Raw genomic sequence first — 14,265 nt, forward strand, 5'->3', positions numbered from 1 at the left:
GCTATACATTTATTGTTATTGCTACTTTTTATTACTCATCTTTCTATTCAGGCCCTCCCCTATTCATATTCCAAAAACCACAAATTAAAAAAATTAAAAACAATTGCAAATTGTGTCAGAATATCACTCTCTACTTCATACTAAAACTAATGCAAAGGCGAACAACCCTTTAATGTTATAAGGGAAGAAAAATATATATGAAGGTTGAGTTTTTCTACAGAAATGCTGACAACTGTATCTGTACTGTGTAATGGCATCCTAATAGAGGCATCATTGGCTGAAAAAAAATAACAAGCAGTACCACTGCACCATCCATCCTAGCTGAAGCAAAACAGCAAAGTAGTGTGCAGAACTGAATTTAATTGTATTGTTTAACTTATACTGGACTAGACAGTTTGGCTCATCATGTGTAAGCAAAGTAGCCAGTTATATGATGTTTTGCTTATTGAGCTACACGAAGAGTTCGCACTTAATTCTGTCAAGGGTTCTCTATATAGGAACAATTGAAGTAATGGGCTTGAAAACATATCTATGAACACTGTGAGGGAGAAGCCTATTGAGGAATTAAAAAAGGGAAGTAGAGGCTCACCACAGTATATGTAAGGTCTAGTTGCAAATTCCCTGGACCTGTAACAAAAAAGGAAAGGGTCTAACCACAAATGAGTAGAGAAAGTGTTAGACTGGCCTGCTGGGGTACTCGGATTTTTCCTGGTGACCTTAGGGGGCCCTTTGCCCTTTCTGAAGCATTATTTTGTACCTTTTGTTCATTTCTAACAGTGAGAAAGAGTAATGTTAAAGGGAAAGCAAGAGCTAATAGATTCATCAAACAACCAAATAGTCTGAGTACTGGGATAAAGATGTTCCAACTGCCCATTGTTTTTCTGCTTTATAATCTGCAATAGTTCAGTATGGTCACTACCTCCCAAGTTCCTAGTTACAGTGACAGGCTGATAAAGCCTATTGTGATTACCCAGTACAAATTTGGTTCTGTGTGGGAAGCTTGGCTTAGACTAGGTTAGGGAAGGTCTTTATTGATCATCACCAAGATGGCTCCAGGCCTGAACTGGCCATCTGTAAGTTTTGGAAAACTGTGCTTACAGCAGTCAGAGGGGCTTCTGTAAGATGCCATAGAAAGTCACTATTTAGTGGGCTGGTGGGTGCCTCTGTGCTCTTGGCCTTTTTTGACTCCAAGTCCATACCTGGATGGCTCCATGTCAGTAGGTAACCTTTGGATTACTACAGGGATGAGTGACTCTACTGACTTTTTCAAGTTTCTCACTGTCTTTTGAAGAGTATTTTAATATGTGGTTCTTGTTTGGCTGTATTTGTTAGTGATAAGACACCTGCAAATAAATACTGTAGCATAGAATGATCTCTCAAAATGTTACTTGCCATATCTACTACTGTGGTTTAATTGCAGAGTGAAAAGTAGCTTTTTCATGACTTTATTTTTTTGAAGAATCAGAGTATCACTTTATCATGTTCTTGTACCAACACTCAACTACATTTTTTTAGTGTAGGTTTAGACATATAGTGTATATATATATATATATATATATATATATATATATATATATATATATATATATATATATATATATATATATATATATATATATTGAGTGCAGAGGAATCTTGTATTTGTCTATATGTATTTTGTGGTCACACCCTCATTGCACCCCCGCCTAATGATTTTAAAAATTAGTGGTGAACACAACTTTCCCTTGTTTGTTTTTATATATATATATATATATATATATATATATATATATATATATATATATATATATATATATATATATATATATATATATTTATATATTATTATTACAGGAACTACAGTATATTTATTAACAAACAGTGAATAGTACATATTGGCAACAGGAGATGTTTGTTGACCTCATTAACATCTGGATGACATGACACACACAGGGAGGGGTAAAGGGTCCATTTGCCAGAGCTGATCTCTTCTGTTTGGTTAGTCCATAGAAAATGACAGCATTAAACAAAACCAGACATTTCATAGTTATGGGTGAAGTTTGATTTTATATCAGATTTCAGAAATTGCTTCTACCAGAAAAGGGTGGATGCAATGTTCTTTTGGAAATAAAATGTAATCCATCTGGGTAATGTTCCTAAATATACTTGAATAATAATGTTGTGAATGTGTGTTGTAAGCACAGATTTACCTTTTTATCTACTTTCGCTTAGTCAAATGTTATGTATATTGCTATTTGGATGTACAGGTATAGTATCTATTATTGGAGTGCTCGGGACCTGGGTTTTCTGAATAAGGAGTCTTCCTGTAATTTAGATACCCATACCTTAAGGGTCAGGGCACACAGGCAGATTTGGGGAGATAAGTCACCCGGCGACAAATCTCTTCTTCCGGGTGATTAATCTCCCGAACTGCCTCCCCTGCCTTCCCACCCGCTAAAATGTAAATCGCCGGCGGGATCGCACACGGAGCGATTCGTTTTCCGAGGTCGCCCGAAGTTTCCTGTTTTTTCTGTAACTCCCTGCAACTCATCATATACTGTTTATGCACATATATGCATGTTTGTGCGTGTACAGCCACTGCCATTTTACTGGAATTGGATAACTAAATAGTGATGTACAGAAAGTACAGGAAGAGTATAAGATGCAGGGAGTTACAGAGGAAAATGTTTAGAAATAATAAGATCGATCAGAGAATGGTGATGGAAGCCCATCTTATGGATTACTTTGATTAAGGACAGGACAGAGTTCTGAGCTCTAGGGAAGGACTGAGCATGACATAATCAACTCCTCCTCAAGCCCTTCCCCTCAAGATGCTGACCCAGTCCTCCCTCTGTGGAAGCAGTGCTGTTTAGTTAGACAGAGCCGGTGGCACCTTAGAAACATTGAGCTGATTCAGGGACTGGAAGTATGCACAGGGGGTGGATCCAGAACAATTTTCAAGCTTTACTAGCAATTTTTAATATGGTTGGTAATACATACCTCCCAACATTTTGGAAGTAGAAAGAGGGACAAATTACCATGTTCATTTTGTAAAATTTGGCAGGTTATGAAATTTTGAACATATGTAGTTAGAAACATTGTATCTTTTCATCTGGCAGTTCAGTGCAGATCAAAGAGAAAGTCGGGACATTCCAGTAAAATTCTGGGACTGCTGGTTGAGCTTTCAAAATTGGGACTGTCCTGTGAAAAACTGGACAGTTGGGAGGTGTGGGTAATATAATTGGTAATATAGTAAAAACGGATCCTTCAATTTAACATTAGATTACATGTTGTAGTGCATTCTTAAAATGTATGGTATATGTCCCCTTTAAACGAATTATTATGGGATATAGCCTTCCAGTAATTCAGCAATTTCTGGATAATCGTTTTCTAGATAAGGGATACCATATCATAAAGAACAATGTTATAGAATGCTCATTTCTAAGAAATTTGACTTCTTCGGACTCTTTCCCGTTTTCAAATGGTGGTCACTGACCCCATCTAAAAAACAAATGCTATGTAAGGCAACATATATATATTTTTAGATTTTTCTTTTTATTACCCATCTTTCTATTCAGGCCCTCTCCTATTCATATTCCAGTCTCTTATTCAAATTAATACATGGTTGTTACAAGACAGGGAATGCTGGGAGGGGGAGATGATTTAAACCTATCATTAACATTTTCCTGACCAGTGACCTGATAGGTGGGATTGACCCATGTTGGTGAATGCTTGCACAGCCCATCTGAACTTGTTTGGTTATCCGATGACCTTATGTTTTGTCCTATGTGGAAAATTAAATTAATAGCAAATATTGCTATTTATGGAACATGTATTTTCAGGAGCAGAAGAAAGGACATTTTGAAACATATTAGGGGTAATTTACTTTAAGAAAGACAATGCACGCTTTTTATGAACTTAGCACAATGCCTGCCTTTGATATAGAATTGCCACAGAGATTGCTGCACTCCATTTCGTAAAGAGTGGTGTAAAAAAAAAAAGTCAGCCTGTCCACCACAGCTATTTTGCAGGGGCAACAACGTTTGATGTAGGAAAGAGTCTGGGAGGGAGGACTACAAAAAGCAGACCCTGCTGTCCCCCAGGTGTCTGCTGTATTGTACTTACCCACTGCAGACACCTGATGCTACCCCCACATATACAACACTACCTCCACTGGCAGATCCGTATTCATGAGGGTCAGGATGCTCTACAGTACCTCTTCTAATCTTGCCCATGATTTGGATTTGCAATTTAGTAAGAGGTCTGAAATAAGGCTTTGTTAAATAACTCACAGACTTCCAGTGGCAGGTTTCCCTGAATATCATGGAAGTAGCTGATCTAGAGTTTTGTTCTTGATATAATTGAGTCTTAAGCTGACCATGCTCAAACTTAAAGCAGCTGCCGACTTTGCTTCTCCAAAGTAAGGAGGCAGCTTATCAGTCAATAACATTTGTAAACCAGTGTCCTGTCTGACCACTATCTGGTTGAGAAAGAAAGAACTTACACTCGCACACCCTGGCTGTCCAGAGAAACACGAATCCCAGGTGCTCGATGATAGAGGAATTTGGCAACCTCAGAAGCAACGTAGAAACAAAACACACCGCCTTGAGAAAGGGGTCACGCCCCGAAACGTTGCATCCACAATAAACGAGCAAGGTTATACCTGCTAGTAGTACCCATGTTGTGCCGGTGTGTTCTGTTTCTACACTATCTGGTTGAGGGCATTCCAGATATCTATCAGGCTGGTTTAAAAGTCCCACTGGATGAGGTCAAATATTGGACCAGATTCAATCAAATGAGAAAAGGGTTTATAATGTTAAAAGTCATGGACGAGATTCAATTTTAGATACAGTTCAATTCAGAAAAGCGTTTTATCACGTGAAAACTCAACTGAAGTCTATGGGTATCAACTGGAACTGAAATTGAATTGAATCTCGTCAATGACTTTTCATTAATAAACAATGAGATAACTTTTTCTCACTGAATTGAATTTTGCAGCATTTCAATTGAAAGTGATTCAGCTGATGCTGTTTCAGGACATAGATTCAACTGTGCATGCTCCTGCACCATCTTGAAGATGGTACCTCTGCTGTGCAACTTTGCAGATTTATGGCAGATCAGCACACAGGGGAACATGGGCTAGGGGTTAGTTATCCTTTAAATAGGCTGTGCACTATGGGCAGTCTTCAAAAATCCTTAATTCTTTGCTTTCTCTTGCTTTTACCTGCCAATCTGAGCTGTGTTCCTGACAATGATGGCAAGATGATCTAGTTTGACAATATCAACATTTCCTTCTGCTTATATGGAATTAAAGGGATAGTTAATCTTTATGTGAATTATAGTATATATTATTAGCAACTTTTAAATTGGTCAGCCATTTGCCGTTTCCTTCTTTTATAGTTTATAAATGGTTAGCCTGCCTTTTTCCAGCTTTCCAATGAAAGTATAAAAAAACTGTTGCTCTGCAAGGTTACCATTTTATTTTATTGTTATTTGATTCTATTTAAACTTCCCAGCCCTCCTGTCACAATTTTTATCATGGCATGACAGTACACCTTACATTTGAAGTTATCCCTTTTAGCACTTCTAATTTTGACTGCTGAAACAATGTAGCTCTTTTTCATCCAAATATCAGTGAGCCACAATTTCTTGCCTGCTTATTCAGAGAGATCTGTTAATGCTTTCCATAGTAATACAAACTGTAAATAAGCACTGGCAATGTGTGTGTATTGGAATGTTGTTGCTTAGAACCGCATTTTCTTTAATTATACAAAATATTATTTTTGGGTTTACAACTGCTTTAATATAAAAGCAACGTGTCCACACATGACCATTTTAATAGCTTCTTATTTTGTTGTAGGGTATAATGTTTCCCATCATTGATTCATTTTTTTTAAATTTTCATTCTGAGGCTGGATTATGTCTTTGTCTAAAATATTTGTTTTGAGTTTGTATTATGCTGTGAGTTTACATCTTTTTAAAACCGTTGTGCATTCATCACTAATACACTTGAAGATTACTTTAACCCCCATTCTTTTCCTTCCCTTCCTCTTGCTTTCACCTGCCAATCTGAGCTGTGTTCCTTACAGCGTTGGGAAAATGATCTGTTTCATTGGAAGGTGTATCCATAAACAAATGGTATTCACACAATTGCTTTAGTGCAGGAGTGCCCATACTTTACTAATGCAGGGTCTACTTTAAGTAATGTTGTCCCATTATGGTCTACATCCATAAAAGCATTGTAAGCATTCTGTTCCATGGAAAATATTACCTAAACATTATATTGATTTATGAGAGAGTTTATATTACTATATTTAACAAACAACTTTTTGTTTTAAAATAAATAAATATCTGAATGAAAAGCATGAAATAGGAGGGTGATATAGACAAGCTGTTTGTTGACAGTGTCTTGAGATCTACTGATCACCAGCTAAAGGTCTACTGGTAGATCCTGATCCATCTTTTGGGCACCCTTTTTTAGCGCATATATTTGTTTCGTATGTATTCTGTATTGTGTGCATGGTCCTTTGTAAAACCATTTTGTTTTTATAATTAGTTTGGAAGTTTACTTTATACCACGTACCATTCTTATAATTTGCTTTCTCTTGTTTTCACCTGCCAATCTGAGCTGTGTTCCTATTATTGACGGAAGGATGACCTGGTTCACTGGGACGTGTTTCTAAAGGGACGTGTGCACAATTTTATATATCATTTTATACACTTTATTCAGCTAGCTTTTATATAATTTATGCGTGCTCTAGAGTCTTTACACTCTATATGCATCATGTCTGTAAGGGAAATGCAATGATATGTTAAAACTGCACTCCTGAAAGTATTTTGGGGGAAACCCACCTACAGTACAAAATCCTATTATTATTATTAACCCTTAAAAACATACCATCACCAATACAATATATATAATAAAGGTGTTGGCCACAATAAAAGCAACTGAAACATATAGGGGCGAATTTACTAAGAGCCGAAAATGCGCTAGCGACGGCTTTGCCGCACTTCGCCAGGTGTAGTTTCGCCAGGGCTGCTCAAATTCACTAAAATCCAATGTTGCGCCCTGGGAGGCGAAAGGTAGCGAAGTTGCGCTAGCGTTAATTCATCAAGCAAAGTGAAGTTACGCTAGCGATGGCTAATTTGCATATGGCGCCAAGTTGGGACTTACAGTTTAACAGTTTGGGAACTATTTTTGAAGATCCTCCTATGTACTCTATTGCACTTCGCCTGGTCTAAGCTGGCGAAGTCTAGTCTGGCGCAAGAGGTAATGTTCAGTAAAATCTGCAAATTAGTGAATTAGCGTAGTTATGTCCCTTCGCCAGAGTGCAACTTCGTTTGGCATTAGGATGCGAAGTAGCACTAGAGTATGTCTACTTCGCTAGCGAATTTACGCCAGCACCCGTTAGTAAATCGGCCAAAATGACATCACGCTGGCGAATTTTCCCTAGAGTTAGCCACTTCGCCCTTTAGTAAATTTCCCCCGTAGTGTTATATCTAAATTGTAGTATTGTTCATCCCAAATAATTGTATAGTCAGTATGTGGACAATATCCACATTGCCTTATGCTTACATGGTATTAAAAGGCTAGTTAGATTTTATGTGAATCGTAGTATGTATACTTGGCAACCGTTAAATTGATTAGCTGTTTCATCTCTTGTCATTTTTAAATTGTTAGCCTGCCTCTTTCCAGCTCTCCAATGAAGTTTAAAAAAAACTATTTCTCTTTGAAGCTACCATTTTATTTCTATTGTTCCGTTATATAACTTCTATTCAGGCCTCCCAACCCTCCCCACATGAAGAAAGTGCTGTCTACCATTCTGGTCGGTTTTTTACCTTCTCACTTGGTACAGACACAGTTTTTACATGTTGCTATGCAGATTAATTGATACCCCCTGCCATTTTTATAAAACAATTGAGGCCCAAGCAAAAATGAATAGATTTAATACAAATGTTCGTACTGCAAGTACAGTTTTACAGTCCCTATATGTGCAAATGCATTTCAATGAGAGCATTTCCTGGAAGGATGTTTTCCTGCATTTTACATCATCCCTGTTTTCCTTGAAGGGTGGTGGCACACGTGCAGATTCCTCACGAGGAAACTTCAGCGATTTCAGGAAACCAAATCTATCTTTATGCCATCCCGCTGCTGATTCACATTATTGCCGGCAGGAAGGCATTTAGTCATTACTCGCCCGAAGAAGAGGAGATTTGTCGCTGGGTGACTAATCTCCCTGGAATCTGTATGTGTGCCACCACCCTAAAAACCCCGATTTTCCCCTGTGAATGTGACTTTCTACAATTTTTACAGAAAAACCTTGATTTTACATACCCCCATTTTACCTTCTCTCAGATTTTATTTTTATTTTTTTCTGTCCATTGGAAAACATTAAATCTGGGCTTAACTGTATTGCATTTATTATCAGAACAAGACTTCTGATAGAGTTGCAATGTCTTATACTTTTCATTTTTTATGTAATAATGTCTTATTACATAGTTGGTTACAGCTCAAAGCATGTAAAGCTGGCCATAGATGCACAAAATTAAAGGTTGGTAAGATTTTTGGATCGTCTGACATTTTTCGTACCATGGCGATCGGTTGTTTAGTCAATGGGACAGGTTAGATGATTTGTGTTGGCTAACGATAATATTTCAGCATGTATTGCCTATCTAACTATATCCATGGGTGACTGCAGGGTTGGACTGGCGTATTTGATGCCCATCGGGTTCCAACGGGGCGTGCGCATGTGCACACATACGCAAACATCCGTACACAATGCACAAGAGGGAAATCCTGCACGCATGCCAAAATTCTGTGCACCCTCTCCCCGTTTCGCTGATCGGGGAGAGGGTCTGAACCCATGAGGGCTGGGGCTCACGGTTTTTTTCCTGGTTCAGTCCGACCCTGGGTGAATGTCACTACTATTTGTCGGATAAAACGTTCTTACGATTGCAGTCTATCAATTAATGGGCAGAACATTGTCGGATTTCGTTATTATTACAACTTTATTTAATCTGAATGGTCAGTTAAAGGTCGTAAGACTGCAACGTGTAATCGTTCGTCAGATATGAGGATAAAATCTGCACGTCTATGGCCGGTTTAAAAGCAGTGACAAATGCACATCTGAACCCCTAAACTTTGAATTTGCTGATACCTATTTGCATTCAGTGTCGGACTGGGATGCCAGGGGCCCACTTTCCAAACTATTATTCCTCCCTTTCTCAACCTCTTTATTCTCCTACAGGGGAATGTAATAAAAGTCGCAAAGAGCAAAACAATTTGCACCAATAAGACTAAAAATCCACATCTCGCAATGTAATATTGTTCCTTAAACTGTTATTGCATTGCGAATTTTAATTGCGCATTGCGAATTTTAATTGCGCACTCATAAGAAGTGCTTGTCGTAATCTTTTGGAGCAAACATTAAGACTTTTTCAGTAAGAAGTTTTATTACATTGACTGCGCATTGGCGCAAACTATAAAATTTGCAAACGGTCTTTCACTGTCGGAAGTGGTCGCTAAACAGTTTCCGGGCTCGCAAAAGCTATATTAAATTTGCACAAAGCAAAATTTGTTCGCGCAAAGGCATAACTTTTCGCATTGCGAATAGTTTTTCCGTTAGCGATTTTTATTACATTCCCCCGATAGTCTTTTATATCTACTAACTATATTTTTCCATTATTATGGATTTTTTCCCATAACGAAATAGGGAATGACCATGAAATAGGCCAAATGTTTAGAAACAAGAGGGCCCACTGACAGCTGGGTCCACCGGGAGTGTTCCTGGTATCCCGGTGGGCCAGTCCGACACTGTTTGCATTAACTGTGTTAACTACTTTTGCCACTTGCAGAACCACCACTCTGCCTTAAGCCTAGTGTGCACATGTTCCTATGTTTAGGAAAGTATACGAGGGCACAAGTGCATTTAAGTGATTAATCAAATATAATTCACATTGAAATACCAAGATCTAGGGCCAATGCTCCTGGTCTGCCTAGCTATGTCACACCCAGATTCTCTTGATCTGCTGTAGGGAATATAGAAAACATGATTAAAAATGATCCATTTTCATTTCAGTGAATAAACTACACTATTTGTGTTGTGCCAAGTGCATACTCAGACATTACCTAAACGCTTTTTGTGAGGTCAGTAATGTTTAAAGATGAACTATGATTTTCCAAGTAGGCAGACACTGTTAAGCACAAAATATGAAAGACAGTAATTCATCATAGTTTTTAATGTAAATTATGAAAGCTGCCCAGCCCTGAAAAAGATGCTATCATCAGGTTATACTCCTTTAATCTCCTCTTTTTTTAATTTGAAAAGTGCCAGTTCACCACTAAATTCACCAAAGGTTTAATTCACTTAAAGGGTTTTTGGAGAATTTACTCTTTACCCTTTCATACATACTGTATGCCCCAACCTCTTTTAGAAGTTAAATAGATAAATACACTTCTTCAAGTAACATTACACATTTTTGTGTACAGGAATACAGGGGGAACTGTCCATTAATTTTAACTCCAGACATTTTTCTCTTTCACAGATAACCACATTTATATATCTTCTCTGATGCCACAAACACTATAATGGCAATAAAAAAAAAATATTTTGCAGATGCTACTTATTAAAGGAAAACTATACCCCCCAAATAATGTAGATCTCTCATGTAAACAAACCATTTTCATAACAATATACTTTTCTAGTAGTATATGTCATTGGGTAATCATAAATAGAAAATTGCCACCCACCTGGGATCGTACAATTCACTGTGCACACAAACATAACAAACAAACTATACTTCTTCGGTCACATGAGCCAATTAACAGACAGAGTTGTGTCTTTTGCTTCAACACTTCTTCCTGTTACAGTTAGAGTTGTAGTATTTCTGTTCAGGTGATCTCTGAGGCAGCATACAGACCATCACAAAATGGGAGTTCAAGGCAAGAGATGTAAAAGGGCAATATATATTCCACTTTGGTAAGATTCATTAATATGCCACTTAATATGCAATAAATTATCTGTTGCTTTAATTTGAAAAGTGCCAGTTCACCACTAAATTCACCAAAGGTTTATTCACTTAAAGGGTTTTTGGAGAATTTACTCTTTATCCTTTCATACATACTGTATGCCCCAACCTCTTTTAGAAGTTAAATAGATAAATACACTTCTTCAAGTAACATTACACATTTTTGTGTACAGGAATACAGGGGGAACTGTCCATTAATTTTAACTCCAGACATTTTTCTCTTACACAGGCAGTGAGCTGAGATTTGTGAGTAGTTCCCACTCCGTCTATGTTAACATGCATTGAATATTTGAAATCTTTGTCCTGCCAGGCTCCTCCTTCATGCTGAGAGGAATAACAAGCAAACTGGCAGTGAGCTGAGATTTGTGAGTAGTTCCCACTCCGTCCATGTTAACATGCATTGAATATTTGAAATCTTTGTCCTGCCAGGCTCCTCCTTCATGCAGAGAGGAATAACAAGCAAACTGACAGTGAGCTGAGATTTGTGAGTAGTTCCCACTCCGTCCATGTTAACATGCATTGAATGTTTGAAATCTTTGTCCTGCCAGGCTCCTCCTTCATGCAGAGAGGAATAACAAGCAAACTGGCTCAGTACACAAGAGTAGTGATGGTCGAATTTGGGGCATTTCGCTTCACCGAAAATTTTGCGAATTTCTTGGGAAATTTGTGAAATGGTGGAAAATTCGCTAAACGTTGCTGGCGTCTCGTTTTTGGCGCTGGCATCCGGTTTTTGGTGGCGCACATTCGCCGGCGAAAATGCAACTTCAGGCGACTTTGGAAATTGAAGCGCAGTGAGTGCATTAGCACAGGCGATTCTTCATTCAAACAGACGGAAGGCAGTTCAGGGAGATAGTCGCCACCCAGAAGAGGCGATTAGGTGACTAAATCTCCCCGAATCTGCTCATCTGCCTCAACCCTGACTGTATGTTACGGATAAGCACAAATCCATTTTGTAGGTGGATTATCTGTGTTTTGGTAATCTCATTTCTGGACAATGTATTAGAGTGTATTAGAGTGACTGGGGGATTGGCAGCTGTGCTCTCAATCTCAGCAAGGCACCCCCGCTCCAGGTGTAAGAAATGAAGTCAATTAACAAGAGAGCTGAGATAAAAGCAAACGAAGAGGCAGAACTTGCTGCTAGGTGCTCTTTATTGCACACAACATGTTTCGGGCCCAGAGCCCTCATTATATACCTCACATGAACCAAGCATGGAGTAGGTACAATTTTTATAATGCATGAGATTTTGTCCATGTTATTTAATTTTCCAAAACGTATGTTCCCCCTTATTTATTGAAATCATGTTGAAATGGGGAGGTATACTGCCTCTTTAAGATATGTGTTTTGCTGCTTTTTATATACCTTGGTGAATTGCCCAGTGAGATGGTATACAGCACATACACCTGGGAGTCACTGAAGGGCTAGGCTTGCTTTATTTTGTTCTGTTTCAGTCTGATCTTATTTGGCTTGATCTTACATTGGCATCAAGCATAATTTTTACTGGCCATTCAACTCTAGTCAGCGTGAAGGATACTATCTTCGGTGGTGCATGTAAGTGGGCAAAATGCACAGAAGAGGTGAATCCACTAGGTAAGCATAAACATACTTCTCTGTACAGTAAAACCCACAGTAGAAGTAGAACCTAAACACTATGCTATGGAAATAGGGTTGCTTGCTTCTATTAACTGTTGACATACATGTGGGGTGGAAGGGCTGCCGCCTGCGGTGAAATGTGAAAGGAACTGTGCTCTGTATTCCTTTCCTGTAAATGCATAAACCCCTGCATTGTTGGCCTCTGTGTGATAATGTACAAACATTAATTCAATTTATCCAAACTGTAAGTAGATTTGAAAGTTTGTGGTCACAAGGGGAAGTGGCTGAAATAGGACATGGTGCTACGCTGAGTTCAGAGCATTTCTTCTACTCTATCATCTCTAAATTTCTAGTTTCCAATAACCTTACATTAATTACATTTCCCCCCTCGTTTTCCAGAAAGGAATATTCTTGGCACTGTTGATGCCACAGATCCAACATTTTAAGTGATTTGTGCATATGCCACATTTATATATCTTCTCTAATGCCACAAACACTATAATTGCAATAAAAAAAATATATTTTGCAGATGCTACTTATTAAAGGAAAACTATACCCCCCAAATAATGTAGATCTCTCATGTAAACAAACCATTTTCATAACAATATACTTTTCTAGTAGCATACCTCCCAACTGTCCCTTTTTCGGAGGGACAGTCCCTCTTTTGACAGCTCAACCCGCAGTCCCTCGTTTGTACTGGAAAGTCCCTCTTTTCTCTGCACTGAACAGCCAGAAAAAGAATCAACGTTTCTCACTTAATTGGTTTTTAGCAGAGAGCCCAGAACAACTAACAGGTGCAAATAAGATACTTTGTAACAATTTTGAGACACAAAAACACAGTTTAGATAAGGAGAAATATTTTCAAACTTTCATAACCTGCCAAATTTTGTAAAACAAACATGGAAATTAGGGGGTGTGGCCACAGAAAGGGGTGTGGTCAAAAAATTGCTGCGCTACGTGCGTGAAAAAATTTTTGGCCCTCTTTTTACTTCCAAAATGTTGGGAGGTATGTAGTAGTATGTGTCATTGGGTAATCATAAATAGAAAATTGCCACCCCCTGGGATTGTACGATTCACTGTGCACACAAACATAACAAACAAACTATACTTCTTCGGTCACATGAGCCAATTAACAAACAGAGTTGTGTCTTTTGCTTCAACACTTCTTCCTGTTACAGTTAGAGTTGTAGTACTTCTGTTCAGGTGATCTCTGAGGCAGCATACAGACCATCACAAAATGGGAGTTCAAGGCAAGAGATGTAAAATGACAATATATATTCCACTTTGGTAAGATTCATTAATATGCCACTTAATATGCAATAAATTATCTGTTGCTTAAGTATTCATTTTGGGGGTATAGTTTTCCTTTAAGTGTCAGTTGTGGAGTTAATACCTTTTCCACCTTTTTTGCCTTTGTTATCCTTCATTACAGTTAATTACATTTCATTTAAATAACAAACAGTGGAACATTTTTTTCTTGGTGGCTAAGCAGAAGTTAGTCAGGCTTTAGACTCAGTGGAGAGGAAGCTCCCCATGCTTATGCGGGTCATACACAACCTGACATTGGATGCTGACTTCGCCACAGCTAAATTAGTCAGTGGATTCTTGCCGTTTCCAAAATAAAGGGCTCTCTAACCAATAACCAAATCAAGTTTGAGTAAATATTG

General features: G+C 38.2%; 1 protein-coding gene across 6 annotated transcripts in view; it reads left to right on the forward strand.

The window, feature by feature from the left end:
- The window catches only part of st3gal4.L (ST3 beta-galactoside alpha-2,3-sialyltransferase 4 L homeolog), a 97,088-nt gene that overhangs the window by 37,442 nt on the left and 45,381 nt on the right, over positions 1 to 14,265 (forward strand). The window contains exon 1 of one of the 6 annotated variants that reach the window (XM_018224621.2): positions 12,577 to 12,595. The exons of the other annotated variants lie outside the window; for them this stretch is intronic. The gene's annotated coding sequence lies outside the window, so the exon portion shown is untranslated. Of the gene's footprint in view, positions 1 to 12,576; positions 12,596 to 14,265 lie in introns of those variants that run through there. 6 annotated transcript variants of the gene reach the window in all.

This window comes from Xenopus laevis, chromosome 7L (assembly GCF_017654675.1).
Source record: "Xenopus laevis strain J_2021 chromosome 7L, Xenopus_laevis_v10.1, whole genome shotgun sequence".
NCBI lineage: Eukaryota > Metazoa > Chordata > Amphibia > Anura > Pipidae > Xenopus > Xenopus laevis.